At 37.7% G+C, this 21,572-nt stretch overlaps 1 protein-coding gene across 6 annotated transcripts in view; it reads left to right on the forward strand.

Annotated features, from left to right (window-relative positions):
• The window catches only part of NKAIN3 (sodium/potassium transporting ATPase interacting 3), a 332,888-nt gene that overhangs the window by 29,253 nt on the left and 282,063 nt on the right, over positions 1 to 21,572 (forward strand). The window lies entirely within an intron of this gene.

The raw sequence follows: 21,572 nt of genomic DNA on the forward strand, positions 1-21,572 counted from the left end.
CAGGGCAAAAGAGACTTGGAACTCCTGGAGCAGATCCAGCAGAGATCTACTGAGCTGGTCAAAAGTGTGTAAAATCTCTCTTATGAAGAAAAACTGATGCTGCTGTGCTTGTTCAGACTCAAGAAGAGGTGACTGCAAGGTTGCCTCATTCATGTGTATAATTATCTCTAACAGGAGGGTGTCAAGAGGACAGAGCTGGCTCTTCTTGGTGGTGCCAACCAATAGGACAAGAGGCAACAGGAAGAAGCTGATGTGCATGAATTTCCATCTAAACATAAAGAAGAACTTGTTTACTGTTGTATACTTCTATACTGTCTTCAGTGTACAAGAATAGGCATTTCATGTCTAAGTAAAGTTAGACACTAACTGGAGTTTTGAAGCTGAGAACCGAGCTTGTTTCCTAAATGATCTAGAAGGGCAATTATCTTTCACATGTGAAAATGTTGGCAATTGCTGCAGTAAATGGCTGCTTGGAAGCCCTGTTGTACAAGTGCTCTCAACTACTTTGGAACATTTTAAATTTCTTTCTTTAGACCCAGTGAAGAACTGTAGAAGAAAAATACATTCACATTTTGGTTTCTAACAGCCATCTCCCTTAATTGACTGGGTATTTCTGCCAAGCAGAGGTTTTTAGTGTGATAGAGCAATGAGACTGAGGAGCTGTCAGACTGTTGTTTCACAGCAAATGGACTCATGATGGATTAGCTGTATGCCTCCTACCAGAGGCGACAGGCCCAGATGACATGAAATTCTCTGCCACCATGCAAACAGACCAGCATCCTAGGGAGATTGATTGGGATGCTATCAATGTACAGTGCTCTTCAAGGCATGAATTCAGATCTGGAATGCCATTTCCAATGTATTTCCTTGCAAATAAAGTTACCTGAATCTCAGAACTTTGTTTCCTCTGTAGACAGATACTGATATTCCTCTGAACTTGCTTACTGCTGGCAAATTCTACTATCTCAGTGATATCACTGTCTTTTGATACATGTGCATTTTTATTCAGCAAAGCTGTTTGGTAATGCTAATTTGTGGTTCATTAACTGTGGACTTTTTTTCTGTAATGATAGTGGGTAGAACAATAACCTCACGTCATTTTACAGGAGCCCAATACCATGTACTGAAGTGATTTAATTGCAAAGCTCATGTTTTTTTCATATGATTTTGTAATTGTTTGTATTTAAATATGTATAAGTGGTACAATAGATTATAAATGTTATATGTTACAAATCAAGTAACAAGCCCACATCATCTCAATATGGGATGATACTCAATGAAGATTAATACATAATAATTACTTTGGACTTGATGTTACTGTGATGTATATATATAAACACTTGCTTTCCTATTCTGTCCCTTTTGTTTTCTGTGTAGCCTCCTTAGCAATGTCTCAGAGTGAAGTCTTTCAGTCTCTTGAGCTTCACCATTTCCTATCACCCATTCCATTTTTATATGGAAGGGGAAGCAGCTTCCTCTCTAAGAGGACCCTCCATTAACTCATTTATTCTCCTAAAAAGAAAATATTGTTACTACTTCCAAAATTAGGCTGTATAGATACAATTCTCCATAAGTTTCACTGCTGAAATTAGAGAGTCTCCTTTTAGGGCAGAAGTTATTTTATTAGACATGGCTCTATGCTAGCCCCTTTCAAGAAGAGGCCTACTCACAACTGTCAGGTTTTGTGGTATGATATGAAGATCTTCCTTTATGTGAATCCCCAACAATCAAACCCTCTAGGTTTTCAAACATGGTAGTTGAACTTAGCTAATGAAAGTCTGAAGGAAAAGCATTTATGAAGACTTTCATGCCAGCACTAGCCACCCTATGGGAGGAACTAAATTGACTGGTTACAGTCTTGGAAAGAAGAACTCATATCACTTGTGTAAAACACTGCATTCTATCTCAGTGGGAAGAAAAGCTTTCCAGTGCTACCTCTAATACCTTGTCTTCTGTTATACAAAGGAATTAGTTAGACTTTCATCATGGTCCAAATTTAGTGTCCTTCAAAAAACCAAATTCTTTGCAGGATGCTGAAAGATTCGGACTTCATCCTTATCCTGCACATTAAGTATATATGTATGTGAAAATAACGTTTTATTTTCCACTTGTCATGTGTTATTAATATATTTCTACAAGATATTTAAATTGACGGGGTCTTTTTTTAGGATTTTTGCATTCATCTGGGGTTATTAAAATACCTTGTACTGATTTTGTGCTCTTTTTTGTTCAATAGCATTACAATCAGGAGTAAATAGTTCCTAGTAATACTGTTTGTCTAATCTGCTTGACTTAGGATATAAAGAGTTGCTGTGTTGCATCTGAAGAGCTTTTGATACAGCCATATGATAACATAATTCCTCCTTTGGATGAGATGCTGCTGGAAGCATTTGCCAGTAGGCTGGTAGAAGGGAGAGGCTAGCAGTCATCTGCAGCACATTTGCAGACAGCAAATAATTCGGGCATTTTAATTCAGGCTTGAGAAAGAGTGAATGGAATTCAGTGTCATGAAAGCCTCAGCGATTCCTTACAAATGCATGTAAAACAATGTGCACTGGAAGGGATAATTTGAGATGCCTTGGATATAAATTCTTGCTGTCCACACGATTAAGTAGTTCTAACAACCTGGCTTGTTTTTATTTATTTATTTATTTTTTAGTCTCAGGGAGGCTCTATAATTTTATGTGTCTTTGTAACTAGAAGAGTTGTGGTACATAGCAGTAATTCTATGGGTTCCAGTACCCTGGTGGTTTCTTACTAATGAGGGGCTTCTCTAGGGCCAGCTTCTTTCTAAGGAGAAACTTTATCCAGCAGTTTTTATGTGCTGGATAAAAACTTCTTGTTTATATCCAGCAGATAAAAACGAGATAAATTATATTGTATAGTGTCATTCATACAAAGTATCACAGGGTAGTTTGGGAGGTCCAGCTTGAGACATGGCCCTTTGGGAAACATTTTGGAATCCGTGATTCTTGCAGAGGGCACTGGGTGCGCAGTTGATAGTGATAGCCAAAGGTGAAAGCATTCTGAGGCTTCTACCAGAAAGTTTGGAGAAATTGTCAACAGGACTCGTTATGTTTAACTCCAGTAGCTCAGTAAGTTACTGCTTTACTGAAATAAATGGGACAGCTGCTGTTCAACAAAGTTTTGCTGAATTAGCAGGGAAAATGTAATAGTGAGCTACTACACAAAAGAAGCAAAGGGTCACAGAGAGTATCAGTGAAAGAAGGCTGGAAGCAATGTTTACCCATGGAGATTTAATCGATATTCAGGTGGTTGGAAACAGGGATGGCCAGTGTTAATTAGTCCTTGGAGATATGAGAAACATGTGGCAAGCTACTTACTGTTTGTTTTGGATGAACAAAAAATGCAGAATGCCTGGCACTACACTTGAGGCTGCAATTAAGGGTTACCATTTTTCATGCTGCTGTTTACTTTGTCAATAATTGGCACAGCCATGTGTTTTGATCTAAGCAAGGTTCGTTTACCTATCTGTTATTAAAGGTTTTGGTTTTCAGTCTAGACAATAATACATCAAAACCACGGAGAAAGTACAAAAAAGACATGAACCTGCTAGAGTGGGTCCAGAGGAGGGCCACAAAAATGGTCCAAGAGATGGAGGCCTTTTCCTATGAGAGAAAAATTAGAGAGCTGTGGAAGTCCAGCCTGGAGAAGAGGAGCTTCCAGGGAGGTCTCAGTGTGGCTTTTCAGTATTTAAAGGAAGGCTTGTAAGGAAGGAGTGAACAGACTTCTTAGAAGGGCCTATTGTGGTAGAGTTATGATTTTAGGGTTATGATTTTAGCTAAAATAGGGTAAATTCAGACTAGATATAAGGAAGAAATTTTTTACAACGAGAGTGGTGAAACACTGACACATGCTACATGGCCTTTAAAGGCCCTTCCAACCTAAACCATTCTATGGTAAAAAAAGTCAGTCTGTTTATATTTGTCAATTTTTTACAACTGCAATTCAGTTCAGGGCTGATGACCTGATGTGTTCCTTAGTTAAAATCCAGTGTACAAAATGGAATTTTAAAATTTTAAAGCCACACACTATTTTTTTTTATTTCTCTCTCTCACTCATCTGCCATCAAGAAATCCCAGTAATTATTATAAAACTAAGATTATAGTGATGGCTTTCTCTTTGATATACATGTCCAAAATTAGCCAGTTGTATTGTACCTTCTAACCCTCTCCTACCCAAAATATAATTTTGTTGGATAGGGTTTTCTTTTTTTTTTTTTCTGGAAGATATGTTTACTCAGAACTGAACTCATTTGTTGTCTGACATAGCCACTAATTCAGTATCATGTCAGCTTAAAGCAGTTTTCCTTACAGTAGCCTACTTTGTTACCTCAGTCTGCTCTAGCAAGGGATAAGCTATAAGTTCATAATTCCTCTGTGAGTTTATTAATGAGAAAATGATAATTGATGAAATGTGGAATAATCTATTACAGATTTTCTATAGGTTTTATTTTAGAAATCTTTGTATTGCTTTCTCATGAGGCAATATTTAAACTTCAGTTCTACAATTGTATCTTTAATTCTGCATCATTATAATGCATGTAATAACTAAAGCCTGGTCTTGTGTGAGCTAAATGATATTAATGTTAACAGAAGCACAGCTAGATAAACCACAAGTGTGCTCATGTGTGCTGTCTGAGTTAAATGAAGTGGAAATTTACTCCTGTGTGAGCTGTGCAGTGTGAGATACCATACAGTCGGATTTGCTTGCCACCAATCTTCACGCATATCCACTGGGGGCAAAGAAATCTAGACATCTTTTGTTTGTCCATTGCAACTTTTCATTTGTGACTCTTTCTAGCATGTCCTGAAGGAATCAGTACCTAGTTGGTACAGAAAGGTAGGAAGCACAGTACATTCTCTGTGTCAAAATTGTATGGGTGTTGTCCTATACATGGAGCAGGTAACCTAAGGAGGGATGGCAGCACTCTGAGGCACAGTTCTTGGTAAGGCACTATCACTATTTGCTGTTTCTTCATGAGACTACTCAAGTTTAATGTGGTGTTATATGTTTGGGGATCCTGAGGCATTTTCTGGTATAATATTTCGCCTGAAAAAGTAGGTTTGCCAGTCGCACCTCCACAAGCACACCTGTTCACAGAAAGAGTCTGGCTTAGACAAAATTCCTATGCTGGAGTTAAAAAAAAAAGTGGTGAAAATTTCCTTTTCTAATACTTTGAAAATATTTCAAATGAAGAAGTAGCAGAATAGTGTTCATGAGCCTCAGTCTGAGCAGCCTGTTTGTTGTCTTGCGCTGTCTCCTGAGAAGCCAGAGATTCTCTCTGTGTGTTGTCTTGAATGAACACAAACATGTGGATCACACGAATGTCGTTGCAGAAACTCTTCCTCCTAGGCTTTCAATTAGTAATTAGAGTAGACAACAAAGGTGTATGTAGGAATACAGAATGCCTTTTACACTTTCTTACTTAAGCCCTCCAACTGAAAGCCTTTTATTAATGATTTAGTCTGCCAATGTTGTCTTAAAATCTTTGTGTCCAGTTTTCCCTTGGGAGAAAGTTCTTTCTGTCCATTCATCCATTCAGTTCATCAGATCTGAGAAGTGTTTTCATCAGCTAGTCAACCTTGTAATAAGCCATTCTTTGTCTAAATTACCTATGAAGCACTGAAGAACATTAGGAAGTTTTCTGTCTCTCTTGCATGCCTAGAAGGCTCAGAAGTCACTCACAGCAGGTGTAACCACTTCAAATCCACTCCTGATTTCAGTATTGGCAAAGATTGTGTGAAAAAACAGAAGGAAATGTTATTTCTGAAGTACAGTCAGTCATTCTAAAACCACAACATTGCTTCATTTTGCAATAGCTCCACATTAGGGTATTGCTGTATTTACCTTTATATTCATATCAGGTGAAGTCTCTATAGTCTGTGGAGAAGGCGTGACAGAGTCTGCAAGGGCAGGAAAGACACAGGATTTTGTTTGGTGGTGGGATCAGAGGAGAGATTGTTTAAACGTTTAACAAGCATCTTGGTTGTACAGTGCTATGGTTCTTTTTGCAATTTGCTGCTTACCCTGTGACTATTTAGTTGGTACACTGTCACTGTGGCATATTGTTTTTTAAATTGATAGTAACAGTGATTTGGTACTCCAGCACTGGTATTTCCCTGAAATGTATGTACCATTGTGAGTTAAATAAGGAAGTCAGTTCTTTTCCTCCAAGATTACACAAAATCTGCTGTAATTCTTTTACTTTTGGTTGAAATTCTTTTTCCACCACTACAAATGTACTTATTAGCACATAGTTAAGACAACAGTCACATTTTTTGATAGAACCTTTGGTTCTAAAAGAGAGAAAAAATGCTGCAGACTGAGATGTTTTAAAAAAATATTTCAAGTTTTCTTATGCATTATTTTCAAAAAGAATAGGAGATTATAGAAGTTAGGAAAAACCAAAACATAATTCTAATGAAGATACAGGTGTCAACTGACAAACTGTAGTATAATTCTTTTACAGTTTATGCTTAGCTCATTCTGTATTTATTTCCTTTGCCTGCCTAAGTGTGATATTTTGGAACTCATCATTGTCCGTTTAGCTGGCTATCCCTGAAGAGGTTTTGATTGTGCCTTTGCTTTCTGTATCACAGTTTCAGTTCCCGTCATCGGCCCACAGCATGTGCCAGGAGAATGACACAAGCACTCATGGCATGACCGTAGGATTTCACTGCTGTACAGAAGACAGCTACCTCCAAGGGCTCGAAAGCTCCCAGTATTTATGCACATATGCCAGCAGAAACTGGGGAAAAGGTTTTTGTAATTTGCTCCTTGACATGAGTCTTCTATGATTTTCTGGTCCAGGGGTGGTTCCATTCAACAAGGAAGCACAGAGGAGTTTACTTTACTTCTTGGGTTTTTTTCAATTTAGTGGAGCTTTTCATGTGTGCATGGACAAGCTCAGAGATTATGGCAGTATTTATGGACTTGATTCACAGGGATGGCATACACAGAGTCTGTTAGAACAGAAACCTATAAAGTAAAAGAGGGTGATAGATATGTCAAGCTGCTTTTGTTCTTCCAATGTGTTTATTATGTGTCTTGCTTGTAATAGTCTTACTTTAGTTTCCGCTCTGGTGCCATGTAGTACTTCAGTTTTAAAGAGTACATTGCAACCTGTCAATCTTACACTGCCTTTTACTTTCTCAGAGAACTCTTTGAATTTGCAATCAGGTTATTTACATAAGACTGCTATAAAATCTTTGCTACAGTCGTGTCTCTGCTTGTTTTCTGCTTGTGGATGCTCACCAGGCATCCACAAGTATATATGTGGATGTGTGTGGGGCTGCATCTCAAGATGACTGAAGCTGAGGAATATTCAGAACCTGTCCTTATGTCTGTAGAATACTGCACTTCCCCGTGGTGTGCTGCATGAGCAAAGATCAATGGTGAGAAGTCAGTTTCTCTTTGTGGAGGGTATGAATACCCTTCCAGAGTTCTGTCCTTGTGGGTGTGCTGCATTGCTATTTCACCCTGAAGGGTCTTATGGCAGTCTAGGCCATGTGCACTCTATCATGCACACAGCACAAGAGACACTTAAAAATCATAGGTGTCTACCACAAAATCTTCCTCATTTGGCTTCCTGACAGCATGTTTGTGGCTGTCAGTGTCCTCAGCAGACCATGCTCCCCTACCCAGCTCATGGTCAAAGTCAGATCCTGCTGTTCTGTAGCAGTCTCACACTTTCTTCTTGAATTTTTCCTTCCTCCAACCTTCAGTGAGTTAAAGTCACTAGACAAGCAATGGATAGCCCTGGGCTGGTGGTCTTGGTTGTGCTGCCGCCATTGTGCTTGGTACAAGGACATGCTCAGTCAGTTGCTGATGGGTCTTTCAGGGACAGAGGAAGGCAAGGACACAGAAAGTGAGGAAAGCCTCGCAGCAAAGTTATAAACTAGAAATCAGGATTTGAAGTAGATTAATTTCTATGTGGTCATAGTTTTGATGCATATTAAGTATGCCACAGGCTAAAACTTGGTAATAAAAGTGAATTAGCATTTGTTGGGAAAATGTATTCAAATACATTTTTTCCAGTTGTTGATTTAACTTTTCCTTTGAAAGCAGCTGTAATCTTTGATAACTAATTCTGTGACGATTAAAATGAAATGTGTAGAAGTGCTGAATTATCTCTGTCTCAGCACAATAAAACCGGCCATATCATGCTTACCAATGTGAGTAGATCTTTTCCCTTCTAATTTGCTAAGGTTATCACAAGAGTCTTGAAATATAGCCTATTTGTGCGGGTCTAATTTCCAGCTTACTCAACCCCTACATCATGTTTTTTTAAATATGGTTTATACAAAAAAATAAATTAGGTATTTGGAAGGAAGTCACTATATTTCAAAATACCCAAGTGGGCTTTTTGCAGGGATCTTGCAATTAAATTGCAGATAACATTGCTGCAAAACTGTAGCTCTTTTTCAGGATTTGCAGTTTAATGTGTTCAGCAGGGATGAGTCTCTAACTGAGTAAAACCAAATGGATGGCTTTTGCTTTCATGTGTTACTAATTCTCTCTACTCTGCTTGGGAACTAAACTAATGCCATGCTGTTTCATATATTCCATATACACTGTAAAAACAGGTAATTTGAAACCTACATTGTTTTCACTGACTTGTAGCTGTGTTCAAGACTTTAGTACTTCTTTTTACACCTTCCTTTTCTCACCAGTTATGTATACATATATATATATAGATACTGTACATTATCTTAGTAAACTTGTAGGAGCGAGTATTATGTCATTGGTGATTGTTTCAGTAATACCTTCTGTGCAGGAGCCCCTGTTATTTTAGGTGCTTCTTCATTAAAATAAATAACTTTATGGCATATAAACTCAACAACTATTTACAAAAAAGAAAAAAAATACTGTAAAATGTGTTGATGGTGTAATTTTAATTGGGTTCTGATTGGAATATTTGGTAGAGTGAAAAATCCATAAACTTTATGTCCAGTTTTCAAACCTGAATTCTGTTTTGGGCTATATGGCTATAATCTACCTGTGTACATTATGCTGCTTCAGGCTTGGATATTCACTAGACAGAATAAACAAAATTTAGCACCAAAGCATGTAATATAGGCTGTGAGTTTAGGTGAGATGTTACTCTTTTAAAATTTTGGAAATAATTCTACAGTTTAAGCCCCAACGATTCTGCATAGGAAATGTTTGTTTGTTTGTTTTTTAAAGGTCTAAGTATTGTGTGATAGAGGAGGTTGCAGCTTTTTTGAGTGTGGAATTGTTGGCTTAGAGCAAGGATACTGGTCTAGTGCCTTGAAGGGTGGTTTTGGAGCCAATTTTAGCATCCATGTTGATGACCTTGAATAAAAAGTAGCACTTGTGAAATGTGGTGATTGATGAAGCCCGGAGGCATTGTCAAATCAAAGGCAGGGTGGCTGAAAGGAGAGAAACGGACTGAAAGTCAACAGTGCAAAGTGCAAGACCTTGGGTTTAGGAACTGGTATTGGGATTTACTGCTCTTAACATAGAGCCACTTAGTTGCAAATAGCTGAGGAAGAAAAAGCCATTATTTTATCATTTGCTAAAAGATGTCTATAAGCCATCAGGGAAAAAGTGCACTAGCAACAGGCTGGACATCATGACCCATAAAGTTCCTTTCATTGTTTTTGTTCAATTGCTGGCTGGACAAAAGTGCATTAGTATTTGCAAAGAAAAGGTGAATACAGCAACATTTGTTCAATAACTGATGTCTCAGCAATGTATATGTACTTTTACAAGCAGTATTTTGAATAAACCAGCATGTAGTGCTTGATGGAATATTGACACCTACAGTTCATTTGTTATTTCTTCTTGCTTAATTCAGTATTTCTGAATAAAGAGTTTTGTCAGCTGATGACATTCAAATGAGTAATTTTTTTCTCCTTCATGTACTTGCATGCTACAAATTGTGCATGCGGCTTTATGCCTGTCTTAGAGAAGACTGCAACTGGTAATTGAGAGACACTAAGCTTCAGGGAAAGTTACACAAAACAGGAAAAAAGAAAACCCTCTGACTTTGTAATAATAGATGGAATATGATAGTCTACCCTATTGCCTGGAGCTTAGTGTTTATGTTTTTGTATTGATTGAAATGCTTTAATTTTGCATTCTGTCTCAGTTACAACAGTGGATTCAATGCTGCAATTTTGAGGAAGACAATATTCTAATGAAATGATTTTTTTAAGGGAATGTTTAATGATGTACATGTTTGCATGATTATTTGCATCTCTTAACTTACTATGGAGCTCCCGCATATAAAAACAAGATAAATTATATTATATAGTGGCATTCATACAAAGTATCACAAAATGGCTCAGAAGGAAGTTATTTTTAAACAACAGGGACAAAACAAGGCTTTAAGGTATGATTTAAGGCGATAGATTGCTTTTGTGTCTGAGAAGGGAGAAGAGAATTGAATAACAGACAAAGAAGGAGGAGAAAACAAAAGCATGACCTTCACATTTGGGAAAGTATGAGGGACACCAAAAGGGGTGAGTGTGGCACCGTGAGAAGAGGGAGTGGGTGAGTGTGAGGTCAAAGTATTCAGAGGAGAAGGGCAGCTAGAAGTTCTACATTACAGGAATACGGTTTTGAAAATAATATAACCTTTTCCCTTTAGATTCAGTGGTAGTCTAAAAATAGGAGATAAGTAATTTTGTCTCACAGAGTAAGGTATGTATTTGGCTAAGACATTTCTGGTGTTTTTAGAGCTGGGGGTTGAGAGGTGGGAAGAAAATGAAAAAAGAGATGGTGACAAGCTGGGATGTGTTGAAGAAGATCTATCTCATCTTTGGCTATTGTATGTACTTTTCTTTTTTACCCTACTTGTTGGTTAGTCCAACATGAAGTTTGCAAATATCTCACACACAGAACAGAAGGCACACTTAAGCATAGTTACAGAGGAAACAGGGGTAGGGGTGATCAAGTGCTGGTCTTGGCACCTTGGTTACACTTGGCTGGGCCCTTTTATCTCCTTTTCTCTCATTTTTTCCCTGCTTATTCCTTCCCCCCACGCCCTTGTCTCCTTCCCAAAAACCCTTTCCCTAATTATTTTCCCCTGCTGATCTCAGTTTTATCACATCTATAACCGAATTTGATGTTACCAGCAGTGTTACCTAGGTCTTCTCAGCCTTAAATGGTATCACTGCTATGGCCACATCAGTGCCCTTGGCCTTGTAAGACTTCACTTCAGAGGTGCTGTTATTTCAAAGGGAAGTGCTTCTTATCAAAGTTTGGCCATTTCCCACATAGCTTCTCCTTAGCTAACCATGCAATTCAACTATCCTTCCTTGCACCATCTGTAACTTCTGTCATCTTCTCACTCTGTTATGCCTGTGTTACCATAAGGACTTCTACGGAAAGTGGATTTACTGCAGGTTCAGGTGGGACACAGTTTGGGAGCCTTCTTTTATCAAGCACCTAGTGAAGATGAATAAACACCCCCACACAGTTCCAAAGGCATTGCAACTTAAAGCTGCTGGTACTTCTTTTTGAATTTTGTGTGTACCTGGGAATAACTCACACAGAGATATCTGTTGATAGAGATGTATTTTCTCTTTCACTGACAATTTGCAGGTAGATTATTTTTAAGAACTTGGTGATTGGTATAATTTTGTCTTTAATATATACGGGATAAACCTTTTTTTCTTAAGCAGCTACAAAGCAGTATTTTTTAATGTAATATAGTAAAGCGATGATACTTTTGACAAGTTTTCTTTTCAGTATATTGTGTTCTACTTCGAAGATAAAGTATTTTTATCATTATCAAAGGGTTATTTTGTCATTATGCACTTTAAATGATGCAGTTGTAGATCACTTTAAATAGTGAGCAGCATATTCGCTAGTATCTGTGAAATTATTTATGCAATAGTCATCTTTGTATTGACAGTTTTAAGCAGTTTGCAACACTCTTGAAACTGTTGGTATTTAATAAAGTGGAAACTTCTACTTCTATCTTCATAATAGTTTTTCTTCACACACTTTTGGCATGAAACACCTAGCACATCAGCATATTCTTTTTTTGCTGTCCTGTGGTGTAATTTGTAACTTGCCTAGAAAACATACACTGTTTTCCTTTTAATGGACTTTAAATATCAACCAAGCCTATGCAGAACTGGACATCAAGAAACTCTGACCTTGGTCCATCATGCTGAATAAAAATACAAATTCTGCTTCACTACTCAGAGAACCTAAAACAACTTTTACTGTTTTAAGAGCATCCCTTGACTTCACTATGTTTGTGGGTATTGCCTGTTCCATCTGAAAATACTGAGGAACTTTTTGCATGACTAAAGGCTCCAACTGATGGTAAAATGTCTATTGAATGTATTTATTTTGAAACTTAGAGCAGAAACATAAAGAAGTGTCCTGAGGTCTACCAATGTCTGTACAGGTTGCTGATGAGAACTTTTGTTTGTAAAATGTGTCATTAGTAAACTTTTGCTTTTCGAACAAAAATTTTTACATTGTGTGAGTGATATAGTAAAACATTCTGACAAGTCACTTTATTGAAGTCAAACTGGAGATTTATAAATGAATAATACTTATTTAACATGGAACTTTCCTTGTGAAAAGTTAAGACAAAAAAATCTGTTGTTCAGCTATTTTGTTGTTGAAACAGAAATTACACATTGTGGTGGGTTTATTCATTATTGTAAGACAAGAGTTTCTAGATGCTTAGGAAAGTGAATGCCCAAGGACTTGTATATCAGAAATTTAACGAGAATGATTATTAATAATTAACAGCTCAAGGGTAAAAAAGTGGGAATCTTGTAGATAGAAAAAGCTGTATTCACTAAAAAATGAGATGTCTTCTGCTTACATTCCTTCAAATAAAAAACTGAAAAACAACAGCTTCTGATAGACTTTCTACAGGGATGTGTGAACTCCAGTCTTTCTGTCCAGCATTCTATATCAAAAGCTTTGGCCACTGTGGACATATGTGGCTGTTTTGATAAAGTACAAAATCAATACATTCAGACCTGTTAAAATCCTAGGTTTCTAGGTCTTAGTTTTTTTAAGGTGGAGAAGTGCACCTGGAACCTAAATTTTATATGCTGTATCTGAAGGAAAAAATAAGCTGTGTCTGTTTTGTGTGATTTATGTAAAAAGACTTGTGAGGCATTGTTAGACTTCAGTATCACAAAAATGTGCATTTCCTAAGACAAATATAAAAGCCTGGCAGAATTTAATAATGATGAGCTATGAAACTTTGTGAATATTCCCTTTATGCTAAATTAGCCTCTTTCTTATATAACTCCACCTTATTTTATTGCCATTCCTTGTTGTCTCTTTGTGCATGTTCTCACATGCATTTCTAGCATGACCCTCGTGAGTTCTGTAGCATCCTGTGCTTTTGCTGACATTTCCAAGTGGAAAGAGACTTGCTTTATCAGATGAATATTGACTTTTCTGATGTAAATTTTCATCTTTCTGTTAAAAGAGAAGTTTCTGTTAATGGAGAAGTGGAGCAGTGTGTTAAATTGTGGGCATGATGCTTCAAGAGTGGGATCACTGTAGATAGTTAAAAGAAGGAATATTCCAGTCAGATAGGAGAGATTGAGAAAATTACAATCACACAACTGAATTAATTTAGATGAATTCTGATAGCTGCTGCTGTGCTGCTTTCTGTAATTTTTCTTAAACCAGAAGATAAATTTTAACAAGGCTCCTGGAAGAAATGTAGCAGAACCAGGATTCAAACCTGGTGTCACAGAACTAGCCAGACCACACATGGAAGAAATGAGAATCAAGTTTGGCTCTATTACTGGGCCACTCAGTTTACCTGGTTATGCTTTGAAAATCATTAAGTATTGCATGTGCTGATTTTTACAAGAAGGGGAAGACAGATATCATACATGCCCGCCAGGGGAAATGAGAAGCCGCACCTGCTGACATGCTTAAGTTGGAGCATAGGAGTGAAGCCATCCATCCATATGTGCCTGCTGTTTCCATGCTGTTCCCATGTTTGACTTCCTCTTCCTGTGTTGTAAAGTATAGAGAAACACTCATAAAAATCCCTCAGTGCAAGTAGTGACTGTGTGAATGTCAGAGAGGGGACACTTCATTTACCTCTGCCTCAACAAAAGAAAAATCCAGGGAAACACAACTTCTCAGTTGCTTGTCTTTCCCTTATTTTGTTCCAAACTTGCACATGTTCCCTTTCACTGGTTTAAAAAGCAGTGAAAGGTTGCCTATATTGCAGTTTTGGTAACCCTGAATAGTAAATTCAGATCAAAAATCCTTAAAGCAGTTAATAAAATTGCTGCAACAGACCTCCCACTGTATCCTGCTGGGGCTCCTGAGAAAAATAATGAATCTCAAGCCTACTTATTTCAACATTGTTCACATACTGAACAAATATGTGGGAAAAAAGACCTTCCTGAAATAATTACCTAGTTCACAGATTATAGTTTTGACTGAGAAAAGGACTTAGCCATAACAGAGATGCCAGGCCATTTTTGTTACCATATTCCTTGTGTAGCTTTCCCAAAGTGAAGAGTTAATCTCAAAAGGTGATGTCCATGAGAAGCTGTATTATTACTACTGGCATAATTTAAATTTTTGTAGTGATATTTAGGTGTGAAAATCAGGATTACATTTTGCTAAGTGCAAAATAATTGAGAGACTCACTCTTTCTTTACAGGATATACATTATAAGTCCAACAAATTAATAAGCAGCTGTCCTATTTTGAAAAAAAAATGAAAAAGAAAAAATTAAAAGTTTTAGAATCATAGAATGGCCTGGGTTGGAAGGGACCTTAAAGGTCATCTAGTTCTGATCCTCCTGCTGTGGGTAGGGCCACCTTTCACAAGAACAGATTGCTCAAATCCCCATCCCTCCTGGCCTTGAACACTTCCAGGGATGGGGCATCCACAACTTCTGGCAACTTGTTCCAGTGCTTCATCACTGGATAAAGAATTTCTTCCTGGTATCTAATTTAAACTCACCCTCTTTCAGTCTGAGGCCATTTCCCCTTGTCCTATCATTACATGCTCTTGTAAAATGTCTCTCTCCAGCCATTTAGGTACTGAAAATCTGCAATAAGGTTTCCCTGAAACCCTCTCCTCTCCAGGCTGAACAACCTCCAACTCTCTCAGCCTGGCTTCAGAGCAGACTTCCAGCCCTTTGATCATCTTTGTGGCTCTCCTCTGGACTTGCTCCATCACGTCCATGTTCTTATTTTAGGGACCCCAGGGCTGGATTGAACATTCCAGGTGGGATCTCATGGGAGTGGAGAGGGAGAATCCACTCCCCTGACCTGCTGGCCATTCTTCTTGTGATGCAGCCCAGGGTGCAGCCAGGTCATGTTTAGCCTCTCATCTACTGACACCCCAAGTCCTTCTCCTCAGGGCTGTTGTCAATCCATTCTCTGCCCAGCCTGTATCTGTGCTTGTGGTGCTTTATTTAGGTTGTTTTCCCTAATTCTGAAATACACAAATTTTCCATAGTATTTTTTCGCCTTTTTTTTTTTTTTTTTAAAGCATAGTTCAGTTCTCTCTTGCAAATTTACAGTGGAATTGTGTGATTTGTGAAGGGCTGAACTTCCTTATCTTAGTGATTCCTTCACTGATAATGGAGAAGACAGCATGATCAGAAATAGTAGCATTTCCATTGTAGCTGGGCAATTTGTGGTCCAGATCTTGGCCAGGCCTGTCCATCTGCAGGGAGGGAAACAGAGCAGTCTCAGCAGCATGGTTGCATTCCTAGTCTGCACCAGTGAACAAGATCTGCAAAAAAGTGGGAAACAGGCAAATTCTTGGCTTTATGACTGTCACTATAGACCAAATCAAACCCCTTGCATGATGATTTTCAGAATAAATAATTGTTGTTCCATTTTGGGAGACGTAAAAGCAACATCTTGCATCAGCTGCAGAATGAAGGCACTGCTGCCTGATCCAGTATTCCCCTCCAATCTAAACCTCAGGACTTGGTTCATGGGAACCATTGTTCACTTGCGGTTTCAGTTTCTTATAATTGTCCACTCTCTTCTTCTTGTACTATCTTTCAGAAATAAAATGGAAATAAATGGTCAGGTTTCTCAACATGCCCATGTGCCTGTTTGGTGCCTGCCTTATGAGGTGTGTGATTTGATTTTTGAGTAAGAGTATCTGTCTCACATAGCAGTGTCTCTGCAGTGAGGAGCTCTGTGCTCTCTGCCATGTTCTGATTAAGGCAGTTGGATCTTTTGGTGACTTTTGATAAATTTCTCTGAGGTTTGATTTTTTCCTCATCTTAAGAGCATCAGGTAAGTCTAACTTGGCTGGGGAATCTTGTAAGGAGGCTTAAAATCATAGACTAGCAGTGGTGCAGCAGAGCAGGCTTAAAACCATTGCAGTGCAGTTTAAAACCATGGTGCAGTGTCTGTTCCCTCAGCAGCAGGGGCCATGCAGGTGAGCAGTGCCCTGCTGCTGCAGGCTGCACAGGATCCAGCCACTGGCACCTGTGGCTAAAAGTCTGTTGGACAGTATTTGTGTGCTGAGGCACCGGCAGGCACCATGGCTGAGGGTAATTCTTCTTTTAGCTGTTCTGAGAACAAATTGCACTATACAACAAAAATAATTTAATTTGGAAATATTTATTTATAGGCAAGTGAGCTGTGAAAATATAAATCTCTTGATAAACTCTCTGTGCTGTATCAACATTGATGGTACACAAGGCAGTTTCTTGCTGTGCTGCTTTGTTTTAGGGAAACCGGAAAATCCCAGGAAATACTTTGTTTCTCTTTAAAGCACTGCACTAATAATCTTCTTAAAAGTTTATATCTGACAGGAACAACTTCGTGTTTGCAAATGTTTCCTTCTTGCTAAGTAAGTTGTAGCTGAAGTAATTTGAAATTGACAAGAGACTTGCAGCAGCAGCATACTATAAATTAACTATTAATTCAGAAGATCATTTTTTGAATGCTGAAATTTCAGAACAATTAACTTAATTATGATTTTTATATTGGTTCCATCCTCAATACATAAACTGCTCATTACATCTTTATGTTGTCTATTGATCCATCTTTTATACCAGTTTATTACATTCTCCTGCTTACCAATTGCACCCACGAGCCTGAATTTATTGGAACAGTTAAATGTCATTTAATGCACTGTAGCTGGGAAACAGATCCAGTAGACAAACCTATTATTATATTAATGGATTTTTTTCAATTACATTTTACTAAGCTCAGTCTTATCTTCCATGTTATTCTCAAACCCAGTGACATGTGGGATAGTTTAATATCTCTGAGCTGTGTATAGTTTTAGTCTGTTTGCTTAATGAACCCATGGTTTCAGGCATTGTTTGCCATTATTTCTAAAGAAGCTTAAATGTTTAAAACTGCTATAAGCAAAACCAGAAAGCATCAAAATTCTTCTGGACTATAGAGGCAGTTTTTCTTTCAGGAATTTTAGGATGCAGCAGTGTACTGCCCCAAATTCTGAAAAATAAGCAGAATAAAATTATTTGAAAAAGTCTTTCTAGAAACATAAACTAGTACTAATATAAATAAGGACAACTCACCTAATTTCTGTGGAATTATGCAGTTGAAAACCAAATTGTCCATAGGTTGAGAGTTACACAATTTTTGAGAAGAAGGAAAAAGCTCATGCCAGAGTGACCTGCTCTGTCTTTGCTGAGAAGCAGCAAATGACTTAATGTAATTACTAAATAGAAACATTGAATCTCTGATACTCCTGACTGAAATCACCAATAATTACTTTGACTAGGATTTTACATAAGTTAAAAAGTGCTTAAGCAAACCCCACTCCACCAAATCTTTTTCAATTCAGGGAATTCCTCTTTTGAAGTTCATCTGGCAGTCTCATTGGAGAACACTTTACATCCTGGACGGTGCAAGGTGCAATTCATGCCTTCCCACCATTCTTTTGTACATAAACAAATGCAGAATGACCAACCTTGTTTTATCCAGGTAATAAGCAAGCAGAAGATGCCAGTCAACAGAAAATTAGGAGAACCAGTTTTTCTGCAGTTGAGTAACATTTCTCATGTTTGCTGGGCAAATGAGCAATGAAACAGTTATGTTTGGCTTTTTAGTTATAAGAAGAGATAATGGCTCACCTTATTCTTTGTACCATTAACAAGAAGACAAATTTGTCTGTGAATAAAGGAGTTTTACCTGTAAACATAGTAAATATAGTATTAACAGTATTAACTTCATTCTCGCTGTTCTAAGGGAAGCAGTCATACAATCAAGCTCTGTTGCTGAGAGATATTATATATTATTACATATAATATTACATATTATGCAGTTAATAAAATCCATTGCAGAGGTGACAAAATGTCCCCTGAGAGCTGAGCTATCCATGCAATCCTTGTGCTTTTCCTTTGTAACAAAGCTTTTCATTCTTTTGCACTCTGCATTCATGGAAGGGATTTGAATCCCCCTCCCTTGCATAGCAGCAGGCTCTTGGCTTGTCACTTATGCTGGAGTAGGGAGGCTGCTGAACAAAGGAATTCCAAGAGCTTTTCATTTTCACGATCCAGTGGCACAGTTATTCAGCTACTCTTTCCTTGATGAACTGGGTTTATCAAGGAAAGAGGGGTTATCTCATCAGCCAAAGCCTACGTGGCACTGTCTGCTTACATCCTTTGTCAAAGAGCCTGAAAAGAATCTATTACCAGAGTCAACAGTTGTCTTGGATTGCCAGTGAGTCCTTCAGCAGTGTGTTTGGAGAGAGTGAGGCTGGAGAGTCACCTTCCTTCTGTCCCCTGGGCTTTATTCACAAGGAACATTCTGCAGTGATGTCAAGAGAAACCACAAGCTGTATTAGAAAACAGACTGGAGACCTTGCTTAGGATTCATCGGTGAGCTGAGTGACACAGCAGAGCTTGATTTGCACCTTTCTGAAAATCAAATAAACTTACCCATGGATCATGTGCTGCTGTGAAATAGGATACACCTGTCCAAGAGTATTTAATCGTTTCAAAAATCTCTGTAAGCTTTACTTCTGCAATTGTTTCCTTTCCTGTCACATACTTTTTACTGAAATGACACAGCTACTCTCCCAGTAATAACTCTTCTGAAGGCATTTCACAAGCTCTTTAATATCTGTGGTCTTAGTATGAATTGTCTTAGACCTTTTAAGGAATTTACTCCTATGGGACACAGAAATGGCCAAAGGAGATTTACAATCATTCTTTGCATAGCATAGAGAAAGCCAGTCTTTGGGTAAGCTAGCTCAAATTAGCATTATTGTGAATTTGGTGGATATTAGTAATGTAATTACCTTTCCCACAATCACCTATACTAATTTAGGTGTATAAACCTACTTTTTCTCTCATAAAGGAGAGATAATTATCGTCCATGTGGATATGTTTTAGGTCTGCACTCCAGATTCACTTGCTATTACTTTTAGTTGAGATATCAAAAAACAACATTGCAAGAACATATCTCTTTCCTGTGGCCTGTCACAAGCAGTATTGCTTAATTTTAGGAATATTCAGATGTGGTTCTGTGATTAATTGATTTTTTTTTTTGGTAAGTAAGAAAATCCCTCTTGAACTTACACAAAATTTCATAAAGTCCTGTAATGGAGGTCATCCAAAATCATAAGATAGAGTGGAGACATTAAAAAGCTATCAGTCAAATGGAAGAACAGGTTTAAAAAGGAGGATCCTCTTAGTAGTTTTTTGTTTTGTTTTTCACTGTTAATTGTTGTAAATCTTGGTATCTGATAAATTTTTTCCAACCTAAATTTCTGTGCTGTTAGTGCCATTGGGAACTATTGGTGACTCAAGAAAATCAAAATGGCTTTTCTGTGACATTTAAGATGACTTTTTTAAAAAAGGAGGTTACAGGCTGTCTAGGAATCACTATAAACCTGTTAGATGAATTATAAAATAGATTTCAGTACCAGGAACTTGGCAGGAGTTTGACCCAAATAATTTCAGTGCAACCGTGATGACAGAAATCAAAAATATATTTACCCAAGAGAGAACAAAATTATGGATGGTTTTGTGTAGAGTTTTTGTTTTTAATGAATGGTTCTCAAGCAGTAAATTTATGTAACTGTGAAAGTACAGACTTCTGCCTTTGATGACATTTCTTCCACTTGCTGTACAGCACCTGGTGTGATTTCCCTTTCCAGTTTTTAAGAAAAAATTTCACCAGCTTTGTTATCCACAGTCACTGATTTTTTGTTGGTTAAGATGCTTAGCAGGAGGATATGCTTGATACATCTGGGGACTGAGCTAGTCCCATAACCCTAGATTTAAAATGCCTCCCTGGGCTGAGGGAGAGCAAGATATGCAACACCTCCTGGCTGTTGGGTAGGTACTGGAGTCAGCATCTTTCTTCTCTCACATGAGCACAACAGGTTTATGTTTGTATTTGCATGGAGTGCGACTTATTAATGGTGAGTATGGTAATTTCCCATTGTTATTTGATTCACTGCCTGCCTATCAGGGCAATTCTAAGGACTTTTTAGGTAATTCTTGTATATTCCCTGATTGGCATGTCTGATAAATTCAGTAATTAAACTGTATGGTGCTATCTGTTCAATCACTTAGTTTTATTTGTCCCATTTTCTTATCTGTGTCTCCCTCAAAGCTGAGTGTGGATGAGAGAACTGCTGAGTGTTCAATAAGGTGACATTTATGTGTCTATCTATGAAGTTTACTAAATTTCCATCCTTTCATTGCCACCCTTACTCGCTCACCTCAGTCACAAACCAGTTCATTGCATTTGAGAGAAAGCAAATGCAATTTACACTCCCAAATGAGACTCTTTCCACTATAAATAGATCCCTTTCTTCAGTTTACATTGTTTTCCTTTCCCATCTCATGTTGAAATGATATTTAGATGTTATATTTGAGAAAACTAGTGATTTTGTCAAGTCTTTCTAGATTTTTTCCCAGTCACTTTCAAACATAGATGGGCCAGTCAGTTTAGGATAGACACAATTTACTTGAATTACAAATATAAGAAAAGTCATGTGACTCATTTTTCATCTTCTGCAGTGCTACTTCCCAAAGCCAAGGGCAGCCTGGAGTGTGTTCTAAAATAACAGGAGATGTCTTCATGTAAGCTCCTCTAGTAAAAAATCCTAATTTATGAAAGAAAGGAATGTGGTTTTTTTTGTTTGTTTGTTTGTTTTGTTTTGTTACTCATTCACATCTGAAAGTGGTCATAGGAATATTTTTATAAAGACCTGCCTTAGGAATAGGTACTTAAGAGCATGACAGGTTAAGTTGCCAAGTAACTGGGAAAAATAACTGGAAGTTGCAGGGCAGTTGAATGTGAATTGCTTATTTATACTGTCTTCTTTTATTTGCATTGTAATTTTACACTTCTTGAAACAAATGTTCAAATTTGGAAGAAATTATTCTGTAAGCTAGATGTAGATACAAAACCACTTCAAAACTGTCTTGCTTTTGAGCCAGGCTTGCTTCACTGATTTTATCTCCTCTTTATGGTAACTATTTTTTGCAATTCTAGCTTTGCAAGACCCATGTGCATGACATGATGTTGTACCAATTGCCAAACAGCCATTGTTTGAACTTGTCCTGTGCTGAAGTCCATTTGTCTTTTATTCCAGCTGCAGAG

The sequence above is a fragment of the Taeniopygia guttata genome, chromosome 2 (assembly GCF_048771995.1).
Source record: "Taeniopygia guttata chromosome 2, bTaeGut7.mat, whole genome shotgun sequence".
Taxonomy (NCBI): domain Eukaryota; kingdom Metazoa; phylum Chordata; class Aves; order Passeriformes; family Estrildidae; genus Taeniopygia; species Taeniopygia guttata.